We start from the raw sequence: 16,460 nt of genomic DNA, 5'->3' as shown, positions 1-16,460 counted from the left end.
TACTTATGGAATTGACGTATATAAATATTTATATTTTATCATCAATAGAACTATCGGTTTATAATTATTTCTTTGATATGACATAAAATAAAAAATCCAATAATTTTATTATACGGTATAATATATGATCCGGGTGAATGTATTTTAGTAATGATTTTTTTCTTGTTTTTTATATATACTACAAACTATACGTAAAAGTATTCAATAATAATCTTCAGTTTAACGTCATTCAACTGTTCATTAGCTTATCGTTTACATTGTTATACTAATGCACTGTCTCGTCAGATTGATATTTATTCGTCTATAGTGAGGCGGCCGTAAAGTAATGTAATTGCCATGCTATCAGAAGTCAGCGTCAGATGGACATGATAGTGGCCAACCGGGTTAGGTTCTCTCGTGTTTATTTACAATTACGCATCTACTGTTATATTTTATTCTAATGTTTGTTATAATTTATTAAAAAAAAAAAATTGAATTATAACCAAACACTCATAATCTGCCCCAAATTTTATAACTAGATCACGGATTGTCAAAATATCTCATATAGTTCGAATACACACATGTACATATATTATGTATTATAGTGGGTATGTGGGTATGTTTTGTCTGAACATTGAACAACAAAAGTAATACCTAAGTATAAACCATATAACAGACATTATTTGAAAAATATGGTTTTATATCATCCAAAGTATAGTTTTAAAACTTTTACAAAATATTTATAGAATAATACATTATACACAATAACAATTTTATAAAAATACTATGTGGGAGAGATACGATAACAGATCAAACGTGTTTAGAATGAATGATGGAAAATGCATAATATTATCCGAGGAATCGTGTTATAAAAACAATATTTTATTAAAAATTAAGTCAAAACTTTATATAACACTACAGTATAAAACTTTACTATTTGATAAATTATATTTCTAATAAACATTTTCCTAACCAATTAATATAATATTATATTACTCTCTCTTTGTATATCTTTTATTTATTTTTTTGTTTCCACAATTTGCAATTTGTTTTCAATTTTCATTGAAAACTTTTTAGTAGATAGGTAATAAATTCTTATTAGAATATGACGTATTTTTTTTAGCTTGAAAATTCCAAAATCAATCATATATAGGTAATCTTGTAATAATATAACAACGCGTACAGCGATCGGATTTAATGCTTGTAAATATTATTGAATTATTATAATATGCTCCAGATAATAAGTCTTATTATCTGCTTTACAAAACCTATTACAGTATATTTTTGTCGACGGAAATTATATCACATTAATTTCCAATAAATTGTAATGAAATCAAAAAAAATAAAAATAAAAACCAACAGTTGTAACAAAGATATTAATAGTGCTCCATGGCGTTTAAATTACTTTAGTCAAACAAAGAAAATATGTACGGGTATGTATGGAATGGGTGTATGGCACGTGGCACGAAAAATGAAATCAAATTAAAGTGCCGGTACTCAATTCCAACTCAGTGTGAGTAGATAAGTGGATAAGGTGGGGACGCGTGAGAAACTTTATTGTATTTAAAATGTTAAACAGAACAAACGGCTTTTGAATATTGATCGCGTGGCAAACTGCAACGGATTTATTATGCAGCCAATTAACAATTTAATAATAATTCAGTGCTTGACTTTAAAGAGTTATATATAGTAAGACAGTATTAGAAGTACTTTTATTCTAATGACACACAAAAAATGTACATCTGTACCTATAGCTAATTAATAAACCTACTACTAACACCAGGGAGCTTGACCTCCATACCCTATTTATTAAACCATTAAATATAATATTGCCACAAACAATCCAACAAGTATTTTTAACTTACTATAAAAGTTTCAACCGTGCGCGTGCGTAGGTATTTGATTGACTTATTTTACAGACAATAGGGGTACTCGTACTTTTTTAATGGATGAATAATAAAATATAGCTTTAAATATTTTAATTAAGTTAGTTATTTATTTTAAATATATTCTATTATGCGCGCATTGTCTATAAATATAATATATAAAATGTATATTCATTGTCTAAAATGTCTAAATCAGTACCAAATATTCAAATTTATTACAATAATAAACTAATACGGACTAAACGTCTAAGTTAACATTGACAGAAAATGTCTGGCCTTTAATTTAAATTAAAAAAATTAATTTAACATAGTTAAGTTTTATATTTTTATTAATCTTGATTTAATGAGGATATTATTAATTTATAACATTGTCTTCTTGCCGTTTAGGACAAATATTCTTAAATTTTAGCTGTCTCATCTTTTATTATTCATGATAAATTTAAAAGGTTGTATATTTATTTACTACTGAAGTTTCTTAAAAGTTATAAGTTATAACCATATTAAATTATGAAACATAACTATCATATAATACTACACATGCAAATACCTATCAATGAATTTATAATACATAAAAAAAATATCAACTTAAGAATTTAGTAAACATCCTAAATAAATTACCATCTTATGCATTTTAATTTTAAAGTAAGCTAAAAAATATTTGAATATTTAGTGTAGATACTTAATCCTCCTAAGTTCCCCACTCCCAATCCAAGTACTGAAGTACTTTATTATAGTATTAAATACAAACCATTGTTGCGTTTAAGATTCTTATTTTATTATATTTTTTTTTTTCAAAATGTTTAATTATTTCCGTCAAGTGATAACTTTTTACACTCGTTTTGAGACTTATTTTTTCATTTTCGTCTTTTAAATATTTTACTACGTTACTGTATGTTGTATTAAATTAATTATGTCTTTAATTTAAAATATTTTGCACTTGAGAAATTTTTATATTTTTTTAAAGTATGATTCTTGTGTTTACTTATAGACTATAGTGCATTTTATATTGCATCTTTTGAGATTTTAATGAATATTTTATAAGGTTTTTAAGTGTATTTTTTGAGATTTTTATTGCATTTTTTAAGTTTTATAATAAATTAAATTCCATTTCTAGTTATAAATTATAACTATGTAGGTATAATTAGAACATATTATTCTTAAAACATCAGATGTTAGTTTATTTTACAGTTTTTGTACGTTCATTGATTGTACAATGTATAGGTATGAATATTTTCAGATTAATAATAAAAATAAAGATGTATAGAATAAGAGCTGAGAACAATGAATTAAAAAAAAAAAAGAATAATCCATAGAAATCCAATCAATTATTTGTCAAAATTAACTTCTTTGAAACGTTATGTAACCTATATATTTATTATGCATACGTCATGTTTCATGTTTTTATAAGTATACGCGTTCGGAATTTAAAATGAAAAAAAATAATAGGACGCAAAATACATCAATATTATTTTAAGATCCATAACACAACGATGGTAGTATACTAATAGTATGGTACTTACCTGTCTTACCGTTTACGGAATCTGTTCGAAATAAATACCAAACACATCGCCACCGACCGCATGACAGTAACAATGTATGAGACTACCCTCATTATTTTTACTAAATTTTATATCATTGATCGTTAATGGTCATAATTATTATTCAATGTTGATAAGAAACCCAATATGCGTACTATTTTCAACTAATAGTTCAAGTGCAAAACGTTCTGATTGTCATCAAGAAACTGAGAAGATTCGAAACGGTATTTTCTTGCTGATCGCCAACTATGCCAAGGTCGAACAATTTCTTGAAAATTAATATATTCCATAGTTAACCGTAGAAAACATCAATTTATATTTAGTTAAAACCACTTGATAATGTGATAATGACCTATGAATATTGTTATTTACACGTTTCGATTTATTAATTATTATGCACGTAGTCCGACGGTCTCACATCAAGAACTATAGCATTATGTAACGAAAGACGAGCAAACGTTTTAGTAGTCCAAAAGTTCCGTTATTATTTTCTCTGTTACAATTGTCGCGTCGTACCCGAATGACGTACTATAAAAATCTTACTAACGCATCAAATTTACATCAGAAAAAATTCGCTTTACTCTGTTATTTTTAATATTAATATTATTATATGACTTATAAACAATTTAAAGAAAAAAATATTAACATGATTATTCGTTATATTATATAAATTGTAAAATTTTCACAACTTGTATCAAAATTATGAAAAGTAAAACCAATAAATATCATTGTAAATTTAAAAAGTAACAAATTTTCAATATTTGGGTCAATATTGATCTTTTGAACGTACCTTACTAATATATATTATATTTTTTTATAATGTAAAATTGTAAAATATTATAACGCTTCGCTTTAAAAAAAAAAATAAGGCGTTTCTGTCCAAAGGTTGAGCAAATAATATAATATACTCGTACATATTTGTATGCGTTTATTATTAATGACTGTGTGATAAGTAATATATAAAATACTATAAACAAGAACGGTACCTAGTGTTTGAGTAGATGCATATAATTTGCATTTTTAATTTTGCATATATCTGCTTGTTGAAATTTAAATATGGTTTTAGACTGAAGATTATGTTTTAATAGCAATGTAATATGAACATTTGTAACGTTCAAGTATGGAACACTGAAAAATGTTCAAACGCCATAAAGCTTTTGCAAAAAATAAAAAGGTTATTGGACAAAAGTTCGTTGATTATTCGAGTTTAAATTTCTTTTTATCTTTAGTCAGTAATTTTACTTTTTAATAAATGAATATGCACAGTTGTTGTAAAAAAGAAACAAAAAGAAATTTTTAATAAATTATTAGTCGGACAGCGATAATAGTTTCGTACTGCCAACAACACCATGGCCGACCATTATATTATATTTTGTTCGTTGTATTTCTTTTTTTTTGTTTTTATCACTTTTTTTATGTATATAAAAGCATTCCTTGTGTCCAAAGAGTCAACTGCAGGGAGATTTTTTTTTTCATTTTCAAGAGGGTTGATAATAATAACTATTTTCATTATTTAAATTTCAAAGTTTATCTTTTTAAAATATGAAATTTATAATAATTATAAATTCATATGTAAACATAATATCAATTCATGGTTTTATTTTAGATTTATGGTTAATTGGGCGACGTATTTATGACATATTCATATAATAACCTTTGGTAAGGCTGTTGGGTTATAATACAAAAAATAACAGCCTATGGGTACACAGAATTAAAGTTAAACTGTTATTTTTAACTAATTTATCATTATTTTTTAAATATTTCAGTAATAGATTATTTTAATGCAATAAGAAAGACAATAATATTATATTAACGGTAAACTTTAAAATTTACAGTTTAGGAAAGGAATCACTTAAGTTTTAAGATAAACTGGTTATATTATAGCCCGCAGACAGAAAACACCTTACCAGCATTACTGTATTATTTTATCGAACAGTTTGCGGTGTGAAATGGTATTGCACAACGTAATATTATATAATATGGTAGGTCGATTCGCGAGCAAACGACAGATTTCCGATTCAGACTCGTTTCACGTAGCTATAAATAATTCAACAAGCACTGGTGATGTGGGATGGGAATTCACATGGGTTGTAATAAAAAAAAAAAAATATAAGAAAGAAAATAAGAAGTCACAGCTTTGGTGGACGCGCAAGCGCCCCTCGCGGGTTCATGGTTGTGGTCGATCCCAAGTGGACAGTCCCATGCAATAATAGTAATAAAAAAATATGAAACTACTAAAAATAACATAGTGCGCCAAACGACATCTCTCTCACCTCAATATATTATTATAATAATAGAATAAAAAAATGATAAAACATCTTTTCCTCAGCATCTTGTAGGACACTCGCGTACTTTGTGTGGCTTCACATTGACGATTCACGGCACCGAATACCCACGATACCACATTTGTACTTTGTAGACTAGACTGAAAATCCAGAAACCATTTTTTTTTTAATTTTCTCGAAAAGTTTAAAAAGAAAAAAATACTTATTGATAATACAATAAATTATATTGGTTTAGTTGATAGTATTATATTATATTATATACACGTCGGAATTCAAAACGATTTTGTTTTTCATTTCCAGTACTTCAATAGTTTTTGATATATTTCTCTAGAGTCTAGCAAGACAAGAAAAGAATGTAGACGTCTTGTTATTAGACTTTATGTTGTGAACAATAATATTAGTGTTTGAATGTTTATATAGCACAACATTTCGACTATCGATTTCTATTCAATTCTAGGCATTTGAAATCTTTAGTAGTTGCTTTCAATGAAAGTTACATTGAACTGTTACAAGAAAAATGAAATTTTAACAATATCATATGAAATCAATAAATTATTATATCAGATCAATTGTTTCTGTTTTAATATACTACTATCATTAATTATATGATTATTAAAAAAAAAAAAAAATCAGTAATCCTGAAAAACATTATATTACCAAAAATTTCCATCACACCCTTAAAAGTTTCTATCTACATCCATGACCACCAATCACTTCAGCAATTAAATGTTTTAATGTACGGGTGTATCGTGTAAGTACCACATAAAATAAGGCCTTTCGGTTTATTTTTTCAGCTATTTTGGTCAAAACTTTCGAGCATGTCGAGCCCATTTACTAAATATTACCATTTACCTAATATAACTGCGGCATCATACAGCCACCGCATAAGATTATTGGCTTAGGTATGTACAGTAGAACTATACTCGTACTTAAGTATAATTATTTTTTTATCGTACATAATATATCTTGCTAGGTGTCATAAACTGAAATTTCTGACGTCTTTGCATTAAAACATTAAATTTTTATCATAATAATTGATTATCCAATATAGTAAATAATACAGATATAGTATACTTTATCTAAAAACCGTTATTGCAGCTGAAACGTGGCACCATGAATTGTGTCGATTAGTTTGAAGCAAAACGATAGAGACTCGTGATCGGTACCATTATAATATTATATAATAATATATATATAGCAAGTAAACGTCACATTAGTATTATATTTGTCTATTATATATAGATACACGCGCGCAAACGTTATTTTTTACCCAGCATGACGAGTCAATCGGTTGATTTACTGTATAATTATATTACGATGTTATTTTTCTTCCCGAACGAAATCGCGCCAATCATTTATACATCATACGGATATACGACAGGATATATTTTATTTAGTTATTTTTACGACAGTCAGTACCATATAAAGTGTTCGGCAGTCAATTTATGTTATATTTCGTGAGACACGGGTAAGAGAAAATAAAAGTGTACATCGCAGCACTATCCGGCTATATTGAACGTCGCCATCGCCGGCATCCGTAAAGATCAAATTAAATATTTACAAAATTTGAATTAGAAAAAAACAGTATAACCAGAGGCAACTTACACTGTCTTTCAGTTTTACGCGGTAAATAAAATATTTATAAGGTTTAAGATTTCATAATTAATACTTTTGGTACGGACATTAAAATTGCAATTCGTCGTCGTATTTTCGCATAGAGGTATATGATATATAATATTATTATATAATTTAATCGACAGTCGTTGTAATATAATAATTTATTATTGTAAAACTAATGAATAATCATGTAATATTTGAGTTAAGTTACAATAAAACCTTAATCAACAATACTAAATAATCATGAATTCGCCAGTTTTTCATTGAATATTATCAATTGCGATATTTCCATTTTACCGCATCGCCCGTTTATTAAAACTTATTGATTGAATTGATGTTTTTTTAAGACAATTATTATAATATTTTACTCCTCCTATTTACATGATATTTTAAATACAATTATTTAATATTTTTAGTACAAAAATAACGTCCTATTATTATATGACATAATACGTCATAATATAATATATAATATAACAAATTCACTAATCGCAATTCACCTAGGTAAATGTAAAACCAAATTTTACTCTGGCGTGAATTTAGCAACTTTAACGAGTTAAACGGTATAAGAAAACTTTAAGCCGATAGGAAAATACACGAATAGTAATTTCACGCTTGAGCGTTTCGTCGAACCGCAAAAAAGTGTCATATTAAAAAACGTATGTGCGTAGTACCTGATAAGAGTTTTAGACTTTTAAACACAACCGTGAAAAAATATTATCGTTTCGAGTTTATGAGCCACACTCTAGAAAAAAAAAGCGACAACTGTGATTCAAGTCATCTAAAAATTGTATATCAAACAACAAAAATAGTTTCATTTTAAGATGAAAAAACCACCTTTATGCTTACATTTTATTTTACTTACAGTATGTACTCAAAGGCTTTCTATAGGAACTATTCAAATCGGTTGACTTACAACTTTGAAACGAGAGAACGCGACAATTTGAATTAATCGTATGTATTCATTAATGTACGCGTAATGCTTATTGCTTTATAATAATAATAATATATTAATGTGTACAAAGATGCGATTTCCCGTGAAAATGTGCCATTGAATGATCGATAACCAAAAGAAAAAGAACACCGCCGTAACATGAAATGATTTTCTATAATCAATGTTTGCAATAAAATATTATTATAATCCTATAAAACGATGTTACGAATCGCGGTATATTAAAAATAGTATCGACGAGCTACTCGCAAAACCGTTGTCCGGGACTAGACAAAAACTCTGAAGAAAATTATGTCGGTTACAGTCGTATCCAAAAGTCGGAACGATCCTCTTTCTCTGACTTCAGCATATTTTATATTTACACATCATTCATCTATATAGGAGTATAATAGTAATTGTAACGTTCTATTATATTATTATACCATCGGATGTAATATAAAACGATGTCCACCCGATGTCGACTCCATTACACAGTGCGTTCATATCATATATATATATATATATATATATATACATATGTGAAATTATATTATCGTTACGGGGTCGAATTTTGCGAACAGGAAAGGGTTTAGTTAATTTTCCGAGCAGCCTCCACCGCCGCGTCGTCCTGCACATAATTAGGAAGTTAACCCGTGTGCAAACGTTCTTCACACGCGTGAGAACAGTTAAAAAGTTTAATCGTATCGCATGCGCGGTATACAGTATTATAATATAATATATTATATTATGTGTGTGTGTGTATACGTTTTATACGCTCACATAACAATCACAATAATAGGCAAAGTCGCGCAAAAGTGTACACACACTGCTCCGTTGACCCGGTTTCGGCTCATGCGGTGTACGGTATTAAATCTACCGAAAAAAAAAAAAAATAAAATAGTCCAAAAAACCGTTTCGTTTTAATTTATATTTTAATGATTCAAATGACCGCCACCGCCGCCGTTCGACCGTCCAAACGGCATTTTTATTGCGGCGCCGGTTAGGCTTAATTAAAATAGAATTTCTCATTCGACCGTCAATGACAAATGCACTGCAATGCATACATTATTATAATAGTGCTTAGGCCGAACAAATGTACAATAAATTGAAAATTGCAATATAGTACGATAAAACTCGCATTTCCGTAACACACAACTGCTTGTATTATTATTATTATTATTATACAATAGGCGCTATGTATATATATAATTCCTATAATATTATGTTAATATGCTGTGTGTGCAATGTGCAAACGATACGGTCATCGCGATTTTGTCTGTCCACCCCATCAGCTGATGATGCACTTTTTTTTGGAATAGCACAAACTCATCGTCATGGCAGTTATTTCGTGTAATATTATTATGAACGTATAAATAATAATAAAAATAATTTATTGGAAGGTTCAAAATACTGAAACGTCTTTATCGTGTTATCTGCAATTGTATAGACAGTATAAAAGTTATTGCAGCGTGTACGTTTTCTGACTCAACTTCGAACTATTTATAAACATAATATAACATACTCAGCTATGGCATTATCATAAAAATAATTTATTGTATATTATAATATATTTAAATATAATGCTTATACTTTTACTATAATTGTTTTTCAGAATTCCAGCGTTTTGTTATACTTAACAAAATATAAACTTTACAAATTTAGTGCTTTTACACGATGTTTTATAATTTCAATATATGATATTCAACAGTTCTTTTTTAAGTATGTTATATCTGCAATGTTAATGTTATTGGTACGACATTTTGTAATTCTATCTCATATGACTATAATATTAGGCGTGTAAAATTAATTTCGATATAACAGTGTTTCATTTAAAAATAAAAAATGTATATTGTAATTAAACTTTGATATAACATATATTTTCAGCCTTCAGGTGTATTACGTTATAAATATATAAATACATATTATATAGATGTGTAGTTAAATTTATTGTACAGTAAAATTAATTACATTGTAAACTGCAAACTCGAAGGAAAAGGTTTTTTCTTTTAGCTTTTTTTTTTTGTTTTAACTCTGTAAGATGAAAGGACGCGTTTTCAACGTAATTGATTTTAATAAATTATAACTTCATTATTAGTATAAATATACATATATACCTAAATAGATAAATTTTAATTAACCTATTCAATATGAATTGATTTTGTCTAAGCAAATTATTTTAATTATTTTAAAGTTTTGAAATTACAAGAATGATTTAGATTTTATATAGTAAAGCGGATCGAGGAGCTACAATGTTCTACTTCCTTTATTTAAATTTCCAAAAGTAGATTGAAAATGTAACATTATATATATTTATATATGTATATGTAATATGTATTTTATAGCATTGTATATAAAGTCAACAGTCAACAGTCCACATATACATATTATAACGTTAAAACATGAACTTCAAACGCTTGTAAAAAATAAATGTCTTTACATCGAGTTTCATTTTTTTTTAGAAAAATATTTTTATGAAGTTTTACCTACAATACATATTTTTCACTACTTTGACGACTTTCGTCAAAATTCAAGATTTAAACTTCAAAAATAACTTAATATATTTTGTATGACGTATTGATGTAATTATTCGTTTTTAATAAAAACTAATAAAAAAAAAAAGGAATCGTCACGATAAATCAACATTGTGAAATATTATTAGTTTTCCTTTGTCCATGTTAAGTATAAGCTATTATAACTATTACATTAGTTTTTAATATTTTGGAATTTAGTTTTTGTGCAAGCTGTTATAATTTTATTCACAATGTATTTGAAAATATAATACAATGGCTATTCTGTATTGTATTTTTGCTATTTGATCTACTTTAATTGAATTGGCAGCATGGGTTTTTTAATTTTTTCACGGACACTAAATTTAACTCTAGATATAGTTCTTTAGTGATTTATTATTTCAATGATAAATATAGATTGTTTTTAATATTTACTTACAAATTTATCTTTTAAACTCAATATTTTATACAGTTAATCAAATACATGACTAATCTGAAATGGTTAGGTTATTGCACCTAGATTTGTGTCCAATATAATATAATACATAATAATATATTAATATTATGTATATATAACATATACATATATTTACAGGAATTGCTGATCAGACAGCTGTCTATACTTTTTCAGTAGTGATTTATTTACTAAAATCTTCACTGAAAATGTTGCATTATTACCAAATGATAAAAGATTTTTTTCTTTTTGTGCAATTGGGTATTTTCATTAAACTGATTGCACATAAATGTATTTTAACGACATCATAAATCAACTAGAAACTGGAGTAAATCTGATTTTCTACCCGTCTGAAAGTTATCTAATTGTACGTAGTAATATGAACTACTAACTAGTAAGTACTATATAAAAAAAAAAAAAAAAACAATTAAATCTTCGTAAAACGTTTTGTTCCCAAGTGCGCTTTAGTCATAATCACTTTTTTCCAACGAGTACGTAACATACTATTGATCTTATTAGTATTCAGTGATTTTATTTATGTGTTTGCTGAGTATACTAAAATTGGATTTCTGAAACTTACAGACCTTGAAAAGTTTTGTTTTATTCAAAACGAAAAATGAAAGGATGATAACAGAACATAGGTGGGGAAACGAAATGATTTTTTCCCTTCTGTCTTGGTGTTTATAAAGTTATAAACCCAGCTATAATAATTAAAATACAAAAAATATAACTACTTTTATTAAATAAATTTAATATAAATTATTACATGTACCTATACGGCTATATCTGTTGCTTGCTATAAAATAAATGTTCGTGCTAATTACAAAGAAATCATTTTTCAAAAATGACTCAATTTTTTATACCTTACGCAGAATCAAATCTATTAAATAATATACTTTATTGTAATTTGTGAATTTTATCTACAACTATATTTTTAAACATATACTGCTATATCGTATATCATGGAATTTTTACTAGGTATATGGATGTGAACGTTATTAAAATGCAACGTTAGTATTTTTATCACAATTCAATACAAAATCGATTAATTATTGGAATATATGAGTATAATATAATATTATATTTATTAAATTTAAATGAAAATTAATTGACTTGACTTAACATTAAAAATGGTGAACACAATTTGACCACCACAAATACATAGTTGAAAAGCTCTGAAAAAAATTGAAATAAAATCGTTAAAATTGTATTAAAAATTCCCATTTTTAATTTATTTAATCTATAATCCTTATTAATTGGTTTGTTTATAACATCTTGAAATCAAGTTTTATACGCTAGTTATTTCGAAAGGTGATATAACATGAATAACAATAATTATTGCCCCATTTGTCTACTTTCTATAAATAATAATATTTGAATCAATCATAATAAAACATATCACAGCGTTGCTTTCCATTTTATTAGATGTAATTTATAAAACATCGACAACAAATCTATTATTTTTAAAAGATATATGATATCAGAAAAGATGGATCTGTATCTGACGAAAATTGATATTATTCATACAAGTTTATCTAAATCGTTCAAAAAGTAAAATAAATTGTATAGTTATGAAAATTGTAAAATCTTCTAGAAATTTGGCTTTCTTATTAAAATCGACAAAACCGTCTTTATCATGTTTTCTTAAAGCCTTTATTTATTTATTTTAGTTCAAGCAGAATTTGAATATAATCCCATAGTTTGATTTCTATGATTTAAAAATTAATTTATAATTTTTATAATGTTAAAATATTTTCCTTGAATTATTGATAATCATAAAATATAACATAACTCATAAGCCACATTGTCATTTCCTATTATTTTTAAAATATTATTTAGTAGTTAACACATAGATAGAAAATACATTTTTTCTGATTAATTAAATGCTCTTGATTTTAGTCCAATAGCGTAGAATTAGGTCAATTAATATTCTTAAGTATTTTCATGAAAAATAATTTATGTCTTAGCTTTTCATAAAAATTAGATGATTTAATTAGCTAATTAAACAACCATTCTATTATTTCATCATAAATCCATTAGATTTACAAATAATTATTTAAATAAAAGGTTTAGCGTTTAAAGCATTCTTACAATTGTATTATGTTATTGTTTAAATGTGTGTACTATTAAATGTATTGATATTAGATAATATTATGATCCATTGGAATTCACAAATTAAATTATATTATATTATTATGTTATTATACAATATAAAAATAAATAACACATATAATAATATTATATATTGTTATTATTATCACAATTAATGTATAATGTATTTTATGCGCGATCATTGCGCATCATTCTTCACAAAATAATATTATATTCATATTTTATATTATTATAGTATGTATAATATGCAATTTCTGAAAACGACGGAATTGGACCGTTCCGGTTGAAACAAAATTATGCACACTGCAGTAAGTTTTGGGTAGGTATTTAATAATATTATACACGAGTGAGAAATGAGCATAATACGTGCAAAATACTTTAATTTAAATACTTGCCAATACATACGGGCATGATAGTATGAACAATAATAATACTATTATAGTATTATACTCGTAATAAATACGTCGCCATTTATTGTAACATATACCCTATCTATGCATTTTTGAATAATTTCATCACGTGCATTAAATTATCTCGGTTATTACTTTGCATCACCAAACGGTTATTTACATGTAAATTCGTCGATTATTCTTAGTGTTTCGTGTCGTCATGTAAAATATCACAAAAGTAATATTTGGTATAAAATCGGTTGAAAATAATAATAACAATGATAAAAACCAAAGAAAACAGTTTATCGTTCGGTCGAGCAAGGAAAATAATTTTTAATGAACTTGATATTATGTCAACGGGATATACGTGACGTGTGGAATATTAAATATTATGCTCGAGATACGCGATATAATTATTTTGTCGAAACAGCAAATAATATATAAGCTATGCGTGTAAGTACATGCAGGTATTCGAAGCACATGTTCTATAATATGTAAAGAACACATTATGCAGTTAAGTTTTTGTGAGTCAAATTAATTACGCGCAACCCGTACGTGAACTTTTAAACGATTTCGGATTTAGTTCGTATAACATCGAAGATTATATATGTATATTTTTTATCGCCAAGAACAAAATAAAATATTTTGGTACTTAATTATTCCAAAGATATTTAAATAATTTTCATTTTAATTGCGACGTTCAGATTAGTGACTATATACGTTTTATTTTCATGTAGAATCATAATAATTTAATAAAAAGGCGTAGAAAGTTACACGCGTACGCAACATTATAATAGTTGAACGTGTTTTGTTCACTAATTATAGATATACATATAAGTATCTTATCTTTACACAATACCCATTTATATCGTTATGTCAGGCAATATTATAAGGTGTACGTATGCACAATTTTGAACTGATAATGGTAGTTCTATACACAAACTATTTTGTTTTTGAAAATAGTCGGTTGTTGTTGTGACTTAAACGAGTCTAACCGGAATGGCCATTATCATTTCATTTTTTCATTTCTATACCATTTATAAATGAAATAGTGACTCGCGCTTGTTTGGCATTATCAAATAATATTGAAAAGAGTGTCATTTATTTCAAATCTTACGATAATATTATTATCATGTTTCAAAGTGTGTTATGGTAATATAAAGTATTATAACTAAATGAATCTCTAATCATGTTCACTGTTTCCCCATAACTTTTTTGCATACGACAGAAACATATCTTATTTCTAACTTGTGAGAAAAAAATACATACTATGAATATAAAGAGATATTTATTGAGGTATATCATACAACAATAATAAACTGACCTATTCATAATTTGAAACTATATTTTATAACCCAAAATTCCCAAATACTAAGTAAAATGTAAAAATACGTCCTCCGACTGGTATTATTACATATCGTGAATTTAATGTTTGTTGGATAACAAGAATATCTATATGGATATTGTAATTTATGTATTATGTTTATATATGTAAACTGTTTAGAATAAATTGTAGATATTATATTTATGTATTATACCTTTTTATTTAATGAAAAAATGATTTAAATACTTTCAAATTCTGGTAGATTGTTATATTTTCATTACTTTAAGTTATTTAAATAAATTTATGGTAATATTATACTCGATTATTTTTACATGAATTATATTTTTTATACTAAGGTTTTACTCTTTTGAATAACAACATATATTTTTAATTTCATATTTTGAAGTAGATAATATAAGTCAGAAAATGTTGACCTATAAAAGTTTTGTTTTATATTTTTATTCCAATTCGGTCGTCTAAATTTTAAATACTCATCTTTTATCGCCTAATTTAAAATTCAATTTTTGTATATCAAGGAATTCAAAAACTATTCTACTTTTAAAAATTAATTTAAAAATGTTGCAATTAAGAAAATGAAATAAATTAAAAAATTTTAATGATCAAAATGGTCAAGACTTATTTTAATGACTTAATATTATGTAAAAATAAAATATTTTCAAGTGATTCTTTAGTATTTTCCGAAATAATGAGTGTCTTACATGAAATGGATGAGTCGTTTGTATAGCATATCGTATATGGTAATTACTAATTTCCATATTATACATATCATTAATTAAATAATACATACAGGTAAATACCTACTGAGGGAGATCTAGATAGCAATGTTTTAGACAATTGACTAACCTAATTTCGCTTCAGCGATATTTCTTTTATGTTATTTGAGCATTTTTACTAAGGAAAAATATATGGGATGATTATCACACTAGGACATAAGACTTAACAGTTTTATAAAAATAACAAACGGTGTGGGGATGAAAACAACCCTTACCGCATGTATTGATCTATTTCTTAATAAATACCTATATAATAATCATATTTTGGATGTATAGTAAATAATATATTTATATAATAAAATTTTTAATTTACTATAAATGAAACATTCAAATATTTAAAACTAGAATTCAAGACGTTGATATACAACTTTTAATTTATTTTATTATTATTGGTTATTTTACTAATTACAGATTTTATAAAACGACTTTTCGGGATAAATGAATAAAATAACAACAAAATAATTTAACAGTAATAGTCCAATCGATTTGTGTTTAATTTCATTTTTATAAACTACAAACTTGTGTTACAAAAAATAATATCAGCACTGGATATAATAAAGAATATATTTTATACTATAATGCAATATGGTGGTAAGTTGTAGTGAGTGTAATGACTTATTTTTGATGGACGGCAATGATAATAT

Source organism: Aphis gossypii, chromosome 1 (genome assembly GCF_020184175.1).
Source record: "Aphis gossypii isolate Hap1 chromosome 1, ASM2018417v2, whole genome shotgun sequence".
Lineage (NCBI taxonomy): Eukaryota > Metazoa > Arthropoda > Insecta > Hemiptera > Aphididae > Aphis > Aphis gossypii.
The sequence above is the reverse complement of the archived record's forward strand: the minus strand, read 5'-3'. Positions refer to the sequence as shown.